This window comes from Bactrocera oleae, chromosome 3 (assembly GCF_042242935.1).
Source record: "Bactrocera oleae isolate idBacOlea1 chromosome 3, idBacOlea1, whole genome shotgun sequence".
NCBI lineage: Eukaryota > Metazoa > Arthropoda > Insecta > Diptera > Tephritidae > Bactrocera > Bactrocera oleae.
The window spans coordinates 46818279-46833136 of record NC_091537.1 but is presented as its reverse complement, the minus strand read 5'-3'; the positions used below and the strand labels follow the sequence as shown (position 1 = coordinate 46833136).

The 14858-nt window shown below is 38.3% G+C and overlaps 1 pseudogene; it reads right to left on the bottom strand.

The window, feature by feature from the left end:
- Positions 1-6381: 6381 nt before the first annotated feature.
- On the bottom strand, positions 6382-10874 carry LOC138856049 (uncharacterized; annotated as a pseudogene).
- Between the last annotated feature and the right edge of the window lie 3984 nt (positions 10875-14858).

Here is a 14858-nt window from a genome sequence, read left to right as displayed (position 1 = left end):
GTTGGAGTTTCATCAACCACATCCATCCATTAATAAGACATCCAATGCGAGGCATTTACACATTTCGCACTCGGGGACTGCCGCGCTATGCAATTATATTTATACAATTATAATTATTTATTTATAATTTATACAGTATTGTAATGTTTTCTTTGATATTACACTTTTGAAGTTAACTTTTTGAGCGTGGTGATCGATAAGAAACCAAATTATGTTGAAATATTAAATAAACGAGAAGTTAATATTGTTTAAAATTTATTTGTCGGAAAGAAGTTTGATGCGATTGAATTATGAACACCGCGGTGTTGGACCGACCAGGGCAATTTTTTTATTTTAATATTAGTTAATATTGTTTAAAGTTTTATCATTGAAACTATAGGCTCATGGTGACTGATATAAGAAACATAAATTTGAGACTTGATATCGTCTAAATATCTTGAAAATCCCGCTTCAATGGTGGTCACATATTTTCTTGTCGATTCTTGTGGGTCATTATACATTTTCAAATTTAATTTTTCCGAAAGAAAAGTTTTCAACCACTCAGGTATTCTATCCGCGAAGTTGATGTTGAAACCGGCAGCCAAGATAAGTGGAAATTTATTACCATTGATAATCCGATTGTATTGTTCAAGTCAAACATGATACTGTTCCAAAAGGTGGGGTAGCTAAGTATATACCAAAATAGTATTAATCTTACTATTATTATGTCTTCGAATATTGAATAATTTATTTTGTGTTAATTAAATTAAAAAATAAATTAAATTAAATTCTATATTTTTATTTGCCATAAAGAAATGTATCTTATATATTATTATTTTTGAATCAACCTGCTCTTCAATTGATTTGTTCTGCTTGAGATATGCGAAAATAAGCCTACAAGTATGCAAATATTTTGCGCATATTTTGTTATCGTGTAAGGTTTATTTTCTTTACGGAATTTCTTGACTCGGTCGCCGCGCTCAAAGCCCGCAAATTTTTTTTAAGGATTATTCTTATGGCACTTATGACAAATATGTTTTCTCATTCGCCTTCATTCCATAAGGTCAATAAATGACTAAACAAGTTCTGTTTGTTTTTGAATTTCGAAATCGGTTCTAAGAGAAATGCTCAATAAGTGTGCGTTGGTGTTAGTCCTTGAATAACAGTTGTGTAATTGTGTTGAAATTTCTGGGGAAAGTGGGGAAACGATTCAACGATTAAAATTAACTTATTCTTATGTATGTAAGTATAAGGTTTAGATAATAACAATGAATTCATGATTAACACACGATAATTCATGGGGTGCCACGTCGCCCGACAGGGGGTGAAATAATGATGGAGGCCTAGCCTTCATACCGCACAACACAATGCAATATCGTCTTATCGATGGCGACATCGACCGCAGGCATACTACCCATGAATGTCAGGGCATAACCATCCGGTCAGGCGATGTCAAGCTCGAAATATTTAAAATATACATCTCCCAAGTTACATGTTGCCCAACAGGATATCACCCGAACATAGGTGCGCTACTTCTTGGCGCTACTAGATGGCATGTGTTCGAAGTAAACTACTGTATCTCCGACTTTTCTATCATCTTCTCCGCAATGAGCTTAAAACTGTCCACTAAAACCACATTAACGAACTGGACAAGGGAACTGGACAAGGGAGTACAGACTGGATCTTAACATTACAGCCAAAATGAGATACGACAGACTGTCCTCCTTCACTCCTCATACGCCCGCGATAATTGTCGAAGTACAGAGCTGCAGCAAAATCCTCAAATCTCACCGCAATGGTCGCCTGGATGTAGTGAAATGCAAACGCAGAAATTTCAGATGTGTCAAAATACTCTCGACTATAACAGGAAGCCTCTTTATGTCTCCGGTAAAACATCACACCGCAAGGTCCGCTACCTTCCGGTCAAGGAACAGAATGAACTCCTCTCCAAGCAATATCTGCTGCATTTTTTCGCAGAAACCATCCTTGCAGTAGTCTGCGTGAAACGGATCCGCCTCCTAGGAACATCAAGAGGACTTTCCTTAATTACGTCGACGACATCGAATAGTATGCCGACCCGACTTCGGATGCCATCAACACCTTCACTAACTCCGTCTTAGTGAATGGCGTACTTTTAGTGAAACCCCCACCCATTGCAAACGAAGAGCTCGAGTTGCCGCGAGAATCTAGAGTGACCCTTGCGCAACTTTGTTCTGGATACTGTAGAAGGTTAAGCTCCTACTTATCCAGAATTGACAGCGATAGACGAAATATATGTCCAGCGTGCAACGAATCTCCGCATGACTCTAACCCCCTCTTTCCATGCCCAGGGGACCCACTTATTTAACACCCTTATCCCTATGGTTCGACCTTGTCAAAACAGCACGTTTCCTGGGCCTATCTTTAGATGACTTCGAACATTAACACCCAAGCGGGGATTACAAGTAGATAGCCAAATCAACAAAAACAACAGGGGTTGCTCGACATTGAACGTTGTAATTTTTTTTTTCCGAAGCAACATGAATTTAATAATGTTGATAATGATGTAATACAAATAACTATTTTGTTAATCAAATTATATTTAAGATTTGTGGTAGTGATTTACACTGATAGATTTATACTGTAACGGATTTATCGATAAATGGTCTACGTACGAACTCTATATTGAGTACGATCACTGGATTGTTAATTAAAAATATCAGTTTAATGGCTATACGCTTATTTGTATTTCTAACCGAAACAACTTAACACTTTATTACTCATTATCCGAATTTACAACTTTTTACTTATCTCATTTACTCTTTACACGGCAGCATTGTGTCTGCTGCACAATCCGGTATCTCTTAAATAGTACATCATTGCCGAAAAGTCGCCACACGAACATTCTGACGACCACGAAGTTCGCATGTCTGGATGATTTATGCATCATTCTCGATACTCTGTTTTATTCTGGCAACCGTGTTCGTCACACTGCCGTCAAATCCTCCCAATTGTTTTCTAATTAGCGATACAGAACATAACAGCGCAGGGCATTAACAGCGCATGCGGAACATAAATCTGATTAGACTCTATAAACATAGCACATGACAGATGTACAATTTTTTTTGTTTACAATTATGAAAAATTTAAATACCATATATACATAAGTTATGGGACTCAATACTTTATTTTTGATTTGGGGCTTTTGCACCTCAATCGAGCTTTTAAAAAGTGTAAGCTAGGATGTAAATAAATTATATTATTTATTTATGTTTTAAATTAAAAAATAATAATATTTGTTTGCGCTTCAAATGAATGACTCGTATACTGGAGAAGACGCACAACTACCTTAGCCTTCCAACGGATGCTAGGAATATTGGAACAAAGAAATAATAATCAAGTTACGCTACCTCTTGTCAAACCACACAAAAATAATTATAATTATCGAACTTAATGTTTTTAAATTCACTTCCTCTATGATGATAACTACTCATTGCTACCAATAACGAAGAAGAAGATATTGATGCCATCTCCTCCTCTCAATAGCTCTGCGTACGTTTTTCTCCAATCAGTGAATAGTTCTGAATTTAAAAATGCAAATGTAAATTAACAGTACTGACATATCAAATGTGAGTGTATTGGTGAACTCATCAGCAGTTTCTTGTAGGGTCAGGCCAATTATGGAATGTAAACAAATTGTCAACTGACATTTAGGGCTGGCAAGATATGTCTTCTAAAAATATCGATTAACAGGCAGGCACCGATTATAATAAGTGGAATGTAAGTTTTCAAGGGGTTTTCAGCGAAAACTGTGTTTTCGTTTGACAGATTTTGTATGGATGAAAACACAAGTTTTCGCATGAAAACCTCTTTTGTCTATGAAAACACGAATTTTGTGTAGATCACTGCCAAAACATCACCACTCGAACATTCTAGCAACCATAAATTTTGCAAGTCTCGATGACTTTTACAAATTATCGATAGTTTGGTCTAAGGTAGGAGTTGGAGCAGACACTCTTCTGTACCTGTGATCGTTCATTCACTCAAAGTCCTCATTAGATATTCGGTGTGTATGTTTTTGTTTTCGCGATAATTCTTTCAATGTATTAGACTTTCGATAGCCGTGACTTCCTGGGAAATAAATTAAGTATTGCTTAGTTTTAGAATATTTTATTAATTAATTAGAAATATTTTGCGTATATGTATATGATAGTGTAATTTATTTAGTTTATTTGTTATTTATTTTTAGATAGATACCATGAGGGATGGTGAGATGATAGAATTCAAAAGCATATACCTTTTATCCTAAAGATTTAACCCCATTTATATATATATTTAATTAATTAAATTAAGTAATATTTACAACATCTTTTCTTGAAGTCATATCTCGTAACCTCTCAACATGTCGTGAAATGTTTAAAAAATATTTTGATAGTTTATCCCTTTTGAAATATCCCACTAAAATTTCAAATCGATCTTTTAAATAGTTTTTTAGTTACAGCCATTCAAAGGGTAGCCGCCCAGTTCAATACATCAGTTTTTCTTTAAACGTGTTTTTCTTAAAATAGTATTTTTCGAATTTGCTCCAGTGATAACTCGAAGACATATGTATTATAACGGATTTCTCGATAAATCGTTTAATTATAACTCACTCTTGAGTTCGATCACTGGATTGTTAAATAAAAGTCTCAATTTAATATCAATACACTTATCTTTATTTCTAATTCCAACAACTTAACACTTATTGCTCGATATTCGAGTTTACAACTTATTGCTTATAGCTTAATTGCTCTTTACACGGCAACACTCTAATTAAAACTGTGTATGCTGCACAATCCGGCAGCCCTTATATAGTAAATCTTTGACAAAAGTTCGCTACTATAACATTCTTGCAACTACGAATTCGCTGTCTAGTTGCTTCTGGCAGTTTATCGTTGATTCTGATTTATTCTGGTATTCATGTTCGCTACACTGCCCTCCACCTAAGTCTGATCGTCCCGATTAGACATATTTGCGGTACCAAACGCTGCAAACCGCTCCAGATGAACCACGTTCATTTTATTCCTTGGTCTTCCAATGGTCTGTATGCGATACACTACATCGTTGAGTCGTTTAAAAACCTGGTATGGTCCCTCCCAATTACACTGTAATTTGAGAGATAACCCTTTCTTTCGTTGTGGGTTATATAACAATACTCAATCGCCCTCATAGTTCATTGCCTTGTCGTATTTTGGTTTCATTTTATCGCTCATAATTTTGGTGCGCTGTACCATAGCATGTATATCCCTCATCTCATCTTCAAGGATACTGTTGAATTCCTTAGCATTCCTTCCTCCGTTGGCGTTAATTAGAAATTTCAAATCAATTGGTAGTCGAAGATCATTTCAAAAATTACCCTTGCTGGAGTCTGCTCCGTTGTTTCATGTACACCAGACCGATAAGCCATCAGGAACAAGGATATATGGGTATCCCAATCTTTCCACCATGCCATCAGACTGCGGATGTAGTGCAGTTGTACGTGTTCCGGATACCCAGTTTCTGGCATATCTCCTGTATTGGAGCTGATTCAAAACTTCTCCCTTAGTCAGAATGTAACACTTTTCAAATCTGGATCCTCTTGCTGACATTTCTGTAGCTCCTCCGGATCCCAGTCTGATGTTATAGTCATTAATCGGACAGGAGTGTTACATAACCCAAGGACATTACGGTAAATTGCCATAGCCGTTTTTTCGTCGTTTACCTCCACTTGCTAGTAACCACTTTTCAAATCAAGTGTTGAGAACCATTTTGTACCTGATAACGAGTCCCGCGTCATCGATTCTAGGTAGTGGATAACTGTCTTTCTTCGTTACATCATTCAACCTTCTATAGTCCACACAGAATCTCATGTTGCCATCTTTCTTCTTCACAAGTACTTCAGGTGAGCTCCATGGACTCTCTGATGGTACGATTATGCCGCTTTCGCTTATTTCACATATGGTTTGGCTTACAACTTCTCGTTTTACTAAAGTTACGCTTCGAGGAGCCTGGCGGATTGGTCTTGCATCACCTGTGTTAATAAAATGTTTCACAACTTTGGTTCTTCCTGGTTTGGCATCGTCTTTATCAAATATGGATGAGTATCTGAGAAGAAGTTGTTTAGCCTTATTTTGATGGTTTGTCTCAAGTTCTTCCTCAATACCTATTTCGCAATTTATCACGGCTCTAATCTCTTGACACTGCCCCAATATAGCTCCTTTGGAGAGTTTGACTGGTAACTTGCACTCATTATGTACTCTTTCTGGAACACATTTATCTTGTCTTGTCATAGCCAGGGTCTTGTTTGGCCCATAGTCTCCATCTATTTCTGCCCAAATAACTGCTTCTGATTTTGGTGGAATCTGCTGGTTCTCTGTTGTCATCACCCGTCTAACGTTGTACTTATTATCGTAACCGAACATAAGTGGCACTTCCATATTTGTATATGACTTCCTCGACGATATCTGCCACTATAAAATTGTGTAACACGGCTGCCTTTCCAATTACGATTTCGAGAACTTGGTTATCTCCTCCAGTTGCGGCATGCAACTTTGCCCCAGGTAATGGTCTCACTTCTTTATCAACCATATCAGATCGAATTATGGAATGTGATTTAAGTTCAACTGTATTATTCGACTGGTTACAGTTGCGTGCAATATGGCCATTTTTGCCACAGTTGAAACATTTAACTACCCCATTATTTTTCTTACGCACTTCTGTAGATTTTTCTAAAGCTTTCTGCATGTTGTAAATTTTTTCAAGTAATTGATTCACCCAAGTGTGTTCTTCTATTTCTACTTAATGAGCTTTAAATGTTTGATTGCAAAGCAGAGATGCAGTTTTCTGTGTCAAAGCATACGAAACGGTTTCCGCAAACGTCAATTTTGGACATGCTAACGCATTGACGAAGGTTTGAAGTTTTGTATCCTCGATATATTCCACGGATTTATGTGCATAAGCTAAGTGAGCTAACCTCTCAATCTCTGTAGAAAACTTTTGCAGAGACTTATTGGCTTTCTGGTGGCGATTTCGCTACTCGATTTGGAAGATCTGCTTTCTGTGCTCACTACCATACCGTCTTTCTAATGCACCCATCAACGTTTCATAACTACTCGCCTCGCAGTTTGGAATGGTCTATAATATCTCCGCTACAGATCAGTTTAATGCAACTACTGCGGCTACTTTATTTTCAGGAACCAATTATTTGAAGATGCCGTCTTTTCGAATTGAAGCTTAAAAACATGGATCGGAACAGTGCCATCAAAGGATGGTATCAAAGGATGGAGGTTTTACCTTGGCAGAAGCTGTGGACACAATTGGCCGATTTAATTGTAGCTCGCGGAGACGATCTTTCAATTCATCCATTTCAGTTTTAATTTTATCCCGCTCTTCCGAAATCTGTGAGGACGCTTCTGCTATTTGTGAGGTCACCTGTGCTGATATACGTGCATCTTGCGCTGAGAACTGCTCTTCCAACTGTGTTGACAACCGCGTTTCTAACAAGGACAATTGGGATTGTTGTGCCAACATTTGTGATGACACATCTGCAATTTGTTGGGTTATACGTGCTCTTTAAATTGTGTCGATATTTGCGTTGACATCTCTGTTGATATCTCCGTTGACATCTGGGACATTTGCGCTGACATTGCACCCAAAATCATGTTTATGTCCACAGCGTTTGATGAGCACACCCTAATGAAACACACCACACCTGTAAACACTCAAGGAATTTCACCCCACACAACGACACCACCACATTCAGCCTCTGAGAACAAAATGCACAAAGATACCTAACAAAAAGGACGGGATCATCGTTAAATCTACATTCGCTTATTAGACTGCTAATACAGCGATGCTAGACTTTCGAAAACTTTCGCTTATTGTCTACGGGACTGAGCGCCATATCAACATTCGCTAAAATAATTCGTTTAGACAACAGTTCTTGCGCGAGTTAATACTTTAACCTTTAACCACAACCTTATGTTTCAGTAAACATTAAAGAAAAATCATCAAAACAACTTTATCTTAGAACAATAGAAGCGCACTATCAGTACAACAAACAATAACAACCCAAATAGTTATTTACTAGTAAACAACCAGCATCTCAATAGTATGAGCAGCGATAAGCATAGCCTATATAAGCAACTGGAACAATAGCCTCGGGGTCACTTTATCATTATCGACTGCCAAGTAACAAGTTACCACTTGTAACACTTGTACAGTTTAAGTGTAATATATTCAATATTGAAGTACATGTGAATACGGTGAAAATTATACAAATAAAGGATCAGTCAGAACTAATCTCATTGGCTACTTAAAATTATATATTTAATTTATTCCTAACGAGTAAATAAATCAACTGGCGCCCAACGTGGCGCAGCAACAAAAAAGGATCATCAATAATATCCTTAGTCAGTCTGCCTGAAAGGGAAGAACCTAGTCCCTGGAAACAAAAAAAGGATTCATTTAAACCATCCAAGAAGTTTACCAGTGCATCATCCCACACAACGTCAATCAAAAGGGATTCACATAAAAATCCTAATACGACAAGAAATTGAAAGTAAAGGATCAATATACCATCCTTGGCAAACAACACGCTTTCATAGAAAGAATACCATATCAAGCAGCGCTCCAAGAATACAACTGGAGACCGATCTTTAGTAAAATAAATCAACAAATAAATCAGCATGATGACAGAACAAGCAACTTTAATTGCATTAACTAACGCAGTCACCGATCTGCAACAACAGTTATCCGAACTACAATTAGGAAAAAGTGCAACCATTCCACAACGAACAGAACAAATATGTTCTTACACCAGACCAGAAGAAGTGGATCTGAATATGTTTAAATCAATAACACAATTTAATGGTGACTGCAACGAATACAGGAATTGGAGGAAAGTTGCAACCGCATTAATGGAAGACATACGACAACTCGATGGACATAATATTATATAAGTTAACACGGGTAATCAATCATCCGCCCAAAATATCACTTCAACGTAATCAAATATCGCTTCAACGTAATCTGCTGACGGCGCATCTACAGTTTTGCACATAACACCAAAGAAAAGTTCAGTACTGCAATAATAACGCTTCCGGCCATATTGCTGATCGAACACTTATAGTCTTGCGCGTGACAACAATAAACCAAATACAAGACAATAAGCGGAATTGGTTCACGCGGCAAATAACGTGCAGCAACTAAAGTTAGCAAGCAGTGTAGGTATTCAGACCGGCTGCCCTTGTAAAGGGAAATAAAAAATTCAAAACGAAATTAACAGATCGTTTTACTGGCGCCCAACGTGGGGCCAAACAATAAAACTCCTTGTAAAGGACACTTGCGTTTGGCCGTGGGTTCGTACCCACCTCCTAAAAAGAAAAGGACTCTCAACTAAAGTGAAAATATTCAGAACATAAGATCGAGAAAATTTTAAAACGGTTCAAAATCACGCTAAAAGTGTCAAAGGTTTTTAAAAAAAAATCCTTGTGTTCGACATAAACTGATAAACGTTTTTGGAAAGAAAAACAATTAAATGAAAACTTTAAATATCGAATAATATTTATAAACAAAAAACTATCATCCGAAGAACTTTTAATGGATTTTAAGTGTCAGTGACTAGTGACTTCTTAAATAAATCACACACACACACACACTCGCATCCAGCGATAAAACGACGACGTTCGCAAGCACAAACAGAAATAATAAAAAACTTACAAACTCTAATAAAAACCATATCTACAGAATCTACAAAGCTAGATAGATAGCTAGCTAGAACGTGTGTACGACGAAGGCATAGAACCGAACTGGCAGGACAACCAACTTTAACAACCATCAATCAACCACCAAAAAACCAACTTTAACCAACACAGCAACATACTAACATATGAACATGGAAATATTTATGTAAGTAGAAAGGTCAGCAGCTAATATTTCTCAATAAAAGTGTGAATAAATTAGATTTCCATTCGAAATTTAAAAAAAAGCAAAGATAGTATTTTTTTATTTTGAATCAAAGACTATGGATTCCCAGACTCTCCAAACCCTTCTAAATACCGCAATCCGTGCGGCAACCGAACATTCTAGACAGGAATTTCAGACCCACATAGACGAGCTTACAAATAGGTTAGCTAGAATTGAGACCCCGACTCAGGTAATTCAATATGAACCAGTTACAATTAATCCAAATGTATTGTGTGACGAATCCCTAGACCTAGTAAAGGCCATGCCGGATTTCAGGGGTGATCCTACTCGTTATGTCTCCTGGAGACAAGCGGCGCACACGGCGTATAAAGTATTCGAAGGATACCAGGGTAGTTCCAAGCACTACCAGGCAGTAGGCATCATAAGAAACAAAGTAGTAGGGGCAGCAGACAGTGTACTTTCGTCCTTCAACACAGTCTTGAATTTTAAAGCAATTATTGCAAGGCTAGATTTCGCATACGCCGATAAAAGAACTATCCATCTAATAGAGCAGGAGCTGTCCACCTTAAGGCAGGGTAAACTATCAGTGATAGCGTTCTACGATGAAGTTGAAAGGAAACTGACCCTTATAATAAACAAAACGATCATGACCCACGGTGGAAACACCACCCTAATAGAGTCACTCAATAATAAATACCGCGAGGACGCTCTCCGCATTTTTATTTCGGGACTCAATCGTCCTTTATGTGACAAACTGTTTTCCTCCAGGCCTAATGACCTTCCCTCCGCTTTAGCTTTAGCACAGGAGCTTGAATCAAATCAAGCTAGGTCCATGTTTGCCCAGACTTTTAACAAGCAGACAATTCAGAGTCTAAGCCAATTTCCGTATTTACCACAGTACCGAACGATTCGGCCTGACCAGCAACAATGGCCTCAGGGACAAAGGGTCGTACCAATGGATGTAGACCCATCGCTCTCAAGGTTCAGACAAAATAGACCCCAGCCAATAAAGGGTAATAGTAGGAGGTTCCATCAAGGAGCCTATCCAAGGGCTCCTCATCCAAATATTGGCGACTCGAGTGGCTTACCCAACCGAAATACCATCCAGACCTTCGGAAAACAAGAGCCAGCTTCTCTAGGCAGGGAAAGGCCAGAGAAAAGACCACACGGGAGTGGCCAGCAGGCATTACACAAGGTACAAAGGATAAACAACCTTACCCAGGAACAGGAAGACTCTGAGGAAGAATACTGAAATAACGCTAGTTATGATAATTACTATCATAGCGAGGGTTATGCAGAATGTAAATAAGTTGTATACCAAGACGAAATAAATGATGATGTGAATTTTTTAGGACAAAATCCCTCTTGCCCTATATCGAGAGGACAATCGGGGGAAGAGGTATAAAATTCCTTATTGACACTGGTGCTGCGAAGAGCTACATAAAACAGCTCGACGACCTAAAGGGAATCAAGCCAGCAAACCACGCCTTTACAGTCAAATCTATCCACGGCACCACTGAAATTGACAAATGTTGTACAATCAACATTTTTAATAAAAATACTAAATTCTTTATCTTACCCAGCTTAGACACCTTCGACGGTATCATAGGTTTTGACCTATTAACCGGAGTGAACGGTAAAATAGATTGTAAAAACGGACTTCTTAGTTATGATGGGGGACAGGAAAAGTTTTTTTATCACTATTGCCCGGATGTTAATAAATTAATTGAAACAAACGTGAGCAAGTTGGACATTCCCGCTCTGTTGCAGCGACACGCTAAAGTTTTCGCCGACTCCAACGAAGCTCTACCTTATAATACCAATATTATAGGAACAATCAGGACCACCGATGACCTTCCAGTTTACTCAAGGAGCTACCCATACCCCATAGCTTCAGCCGAGTTTGTCAATAAGGAGATTTCGAATCTCCTGCGTGACGGTATAATAAGACCATCCCGTTCTCCTTATAATAATCCAATATGGGTTGTAAGTAAAAGGGGCATTGACGAAGACGGTAATAGGAAATCCAGACTCGTAATAGACTTTAGGAAACTGAACAACAAAACAGTTAGTGACAAGTATCCGATTCCGGACACTTCCGTAATTTTGGCTAACATTGGAAATGCCAGGTTTTTTTCAACAATAGACCTCAAGTCCGGCTTCCACCAAATTAAGCTAGCTGAAAAGGATCGAGAAAAAACGGCATTCTCGGTTAATAATGGCAAATACGAGTTCTGTAGGCTCCCATTTGACCTAAAAAATGCGCCCAGAATTTTTCAGAGGGCCATTGATGACGTATTAAGAGAAGAAATCGGTAAAATATGTCACGTCTATGTAGATGATGTCATAATTTTTTCGGAAAATGCCGAGCAACATCTAAAGGACATAGACCAGGTACTACACAAACTTTACGCTGCTAATATGCGAGTATCCGCCGACAAGTCAAAATTTTTTCAAGAAAGTGTCGAATTTTTGGGCTTTACAGTAACTAAAGAGGGTATTAGGACATGCCCCGATAAAGTCAGGTATATTTTGGACTTCGCTGTTCCCAAATCCTTGAGAGCCTTACGATCATTCTTGGGGTTAGCTAGCTATTACAGACGATTCGTAAAAGAATATGCTGCGATTACGAAACCCCTAACGAAATACCTACGTGGAGAAAATGGTAACATCAGTGCTAACCAATCTCGGAAAATAGAAATAACTCTAGACGAGGAATCACTTAACGCGTTTGGTAAAGTTAAGAAAATTCTTGCATCAGAAGACGTACTGCTCCTTTACCCTGACTACAAACAACCTTTTGACTTGACAACGGACGCCTCTTCACATGCCATAGGCGCCGTTTTGTCACAAAATGGCAGACCTATCACCATGATCTCGAGAACTCTGTCTCCGACAGAAGAAATCTACGCGACCAACGAAAGAGAGCTCTTGGCGATCGTATGGACCCTACAAAAACTGCGTAACTATTTGTACGGCGTCAAACACTTAAACATTTATACAGATCACCAGCTACTCACTTTTGCTTTATCTGATAAAAACCCAAATACAAAGATGAAAAGATGGCGCGCTTTTGTCGAGGAGTACTCACCAAAGTTTCACTACAAACCAGGTAAAGAAAACTTTGTGGCTGATGCACTCTCCCGGCAACACATAAATGCATTGAATCACGAGGTAGACACAGAAAGTATGGCCACCAATAGCGAGTTATCACTTACTCAAGCAATACTTACAGTAAAAAAACCCATTAGTTGTTTTAAAATTCAGATTATTCTGGAAGAGGGTGCCAAATTGCCGGTTAACACGTCAATCCTATTTAGGACACAAGTGAGGCATCAAATATCTTTTAATAACCTACAGGATTTACTGAAATCCATGAAACAGTGTGTTAATCCGAACGTCGTTAACGGGTTGCTATGCGAACTCCCTACTTTGGCACTAATCAAAGACGATTATCCAATCTATGAACTCCTCAACTTTTACAAAAACACTAAAGTTCTGGTTTGTGATAATGAGAGGTCACTGAATTCTGAAACTATTAAAGCGATTCTAAAAAACCACTTCGGTGTTACGATCTACACCACACCACCGGCTCACAGTACGACTAACGGCCAGGTGGAAAGGTTTCACAGTACACTTACGGAAATTGCACGCTGCCAGAGGCTCGAGACTTGCATTTCCGACACGGCCGAATTAATTCTGCTAGCAACGGCTAAGTACAACCGCACAATTCATTCCATGACAAACAGAAAACCTATAGACATCATCCACGCAATTCCGGACGAACTAGTTAATGAAATAAAGAACAGACTTATATGTACCCAACAAATTGACTTAAAAAGGCACAACATAAAAAGACAAACAAGACAATATAAACTAGGGGAAAGGGTTTTTGTAAAGACCAATAAGAGAATAGGAAATAAATTCACTAAACTTTACACCGAAAAAATAGTCCAGAGCGACTTGGGCACCTATGTTTTAATCGATGGACGTAAAGTTCACAAAATCAATTTAAAACACTGAAATGTCTCCTTCTTCCTTAGGGTAACTCTGTTCTTGATAATGAACCATTGGGCTAACGCAGGGATATTTAACTATACCAGCTCTCATTACATCCCGATAGTAACAGGAAAAGTAATCGTCCACGAGCATTATGAGTTTTTACTCCTCAAGATAAACTTGTCAGAATTCGAGGCGATAGCCGAAGAGACGGACACGATATTAGAACAATTCCCACTTTCCCATGCCAGGCAACTTCTCCGAAACGACGCTGACGAAATATTAAAACTACTCGACGCGGTCAAGATACATCACCGACATGCGCGAGGTATTAATATCTTAGGGACTGCATTAAATTTCATAACCGGCACTCCGGACTTTGACGACTTTCAGACAATTGAGACCAGAGACCTAATAGAAGCAAATGAACACAGTCAATGATTAATCTAGCTACCCAGAGGCAAATTAACGAGCTGACGGTGACGGTTTATAAACTTTTAACACAGGCAAAACGGACGCAGATCGACACGGGAAATCTCTTTTCTTTGGTCAGCACTAGAAATAGAGCGGTAATAATGCAATTAGAAACCATCATTACATCAGTAGCTTTAGCAAAAGTAAATATTATTAACCCCATTCTGCTTAATGGCTTGGAAATAAGTAATATATTAGCTGCTGAGCTCTCTACAAATACTAGTATAACTGACTTACTTTCTGTTTCTAAATTTAAGATATTTCAAAATACACAGTTTATTTATTTCATTATTAAATACCCAAAAATAGCTAGAATTTGTAATAATGTAAAGTTGCTGCCCGTGATCCAGGAAGGAAAGATTATTTCCTTGGAAACGAGTCTTATGGCTGAATGCAGCGGAGAATACATCCCACTTTATAATTGCAAAGAAGCCATAATAGCAAACTTCTGCCAGCCCTTGAAAGAAAGTCCCTGTGTACGA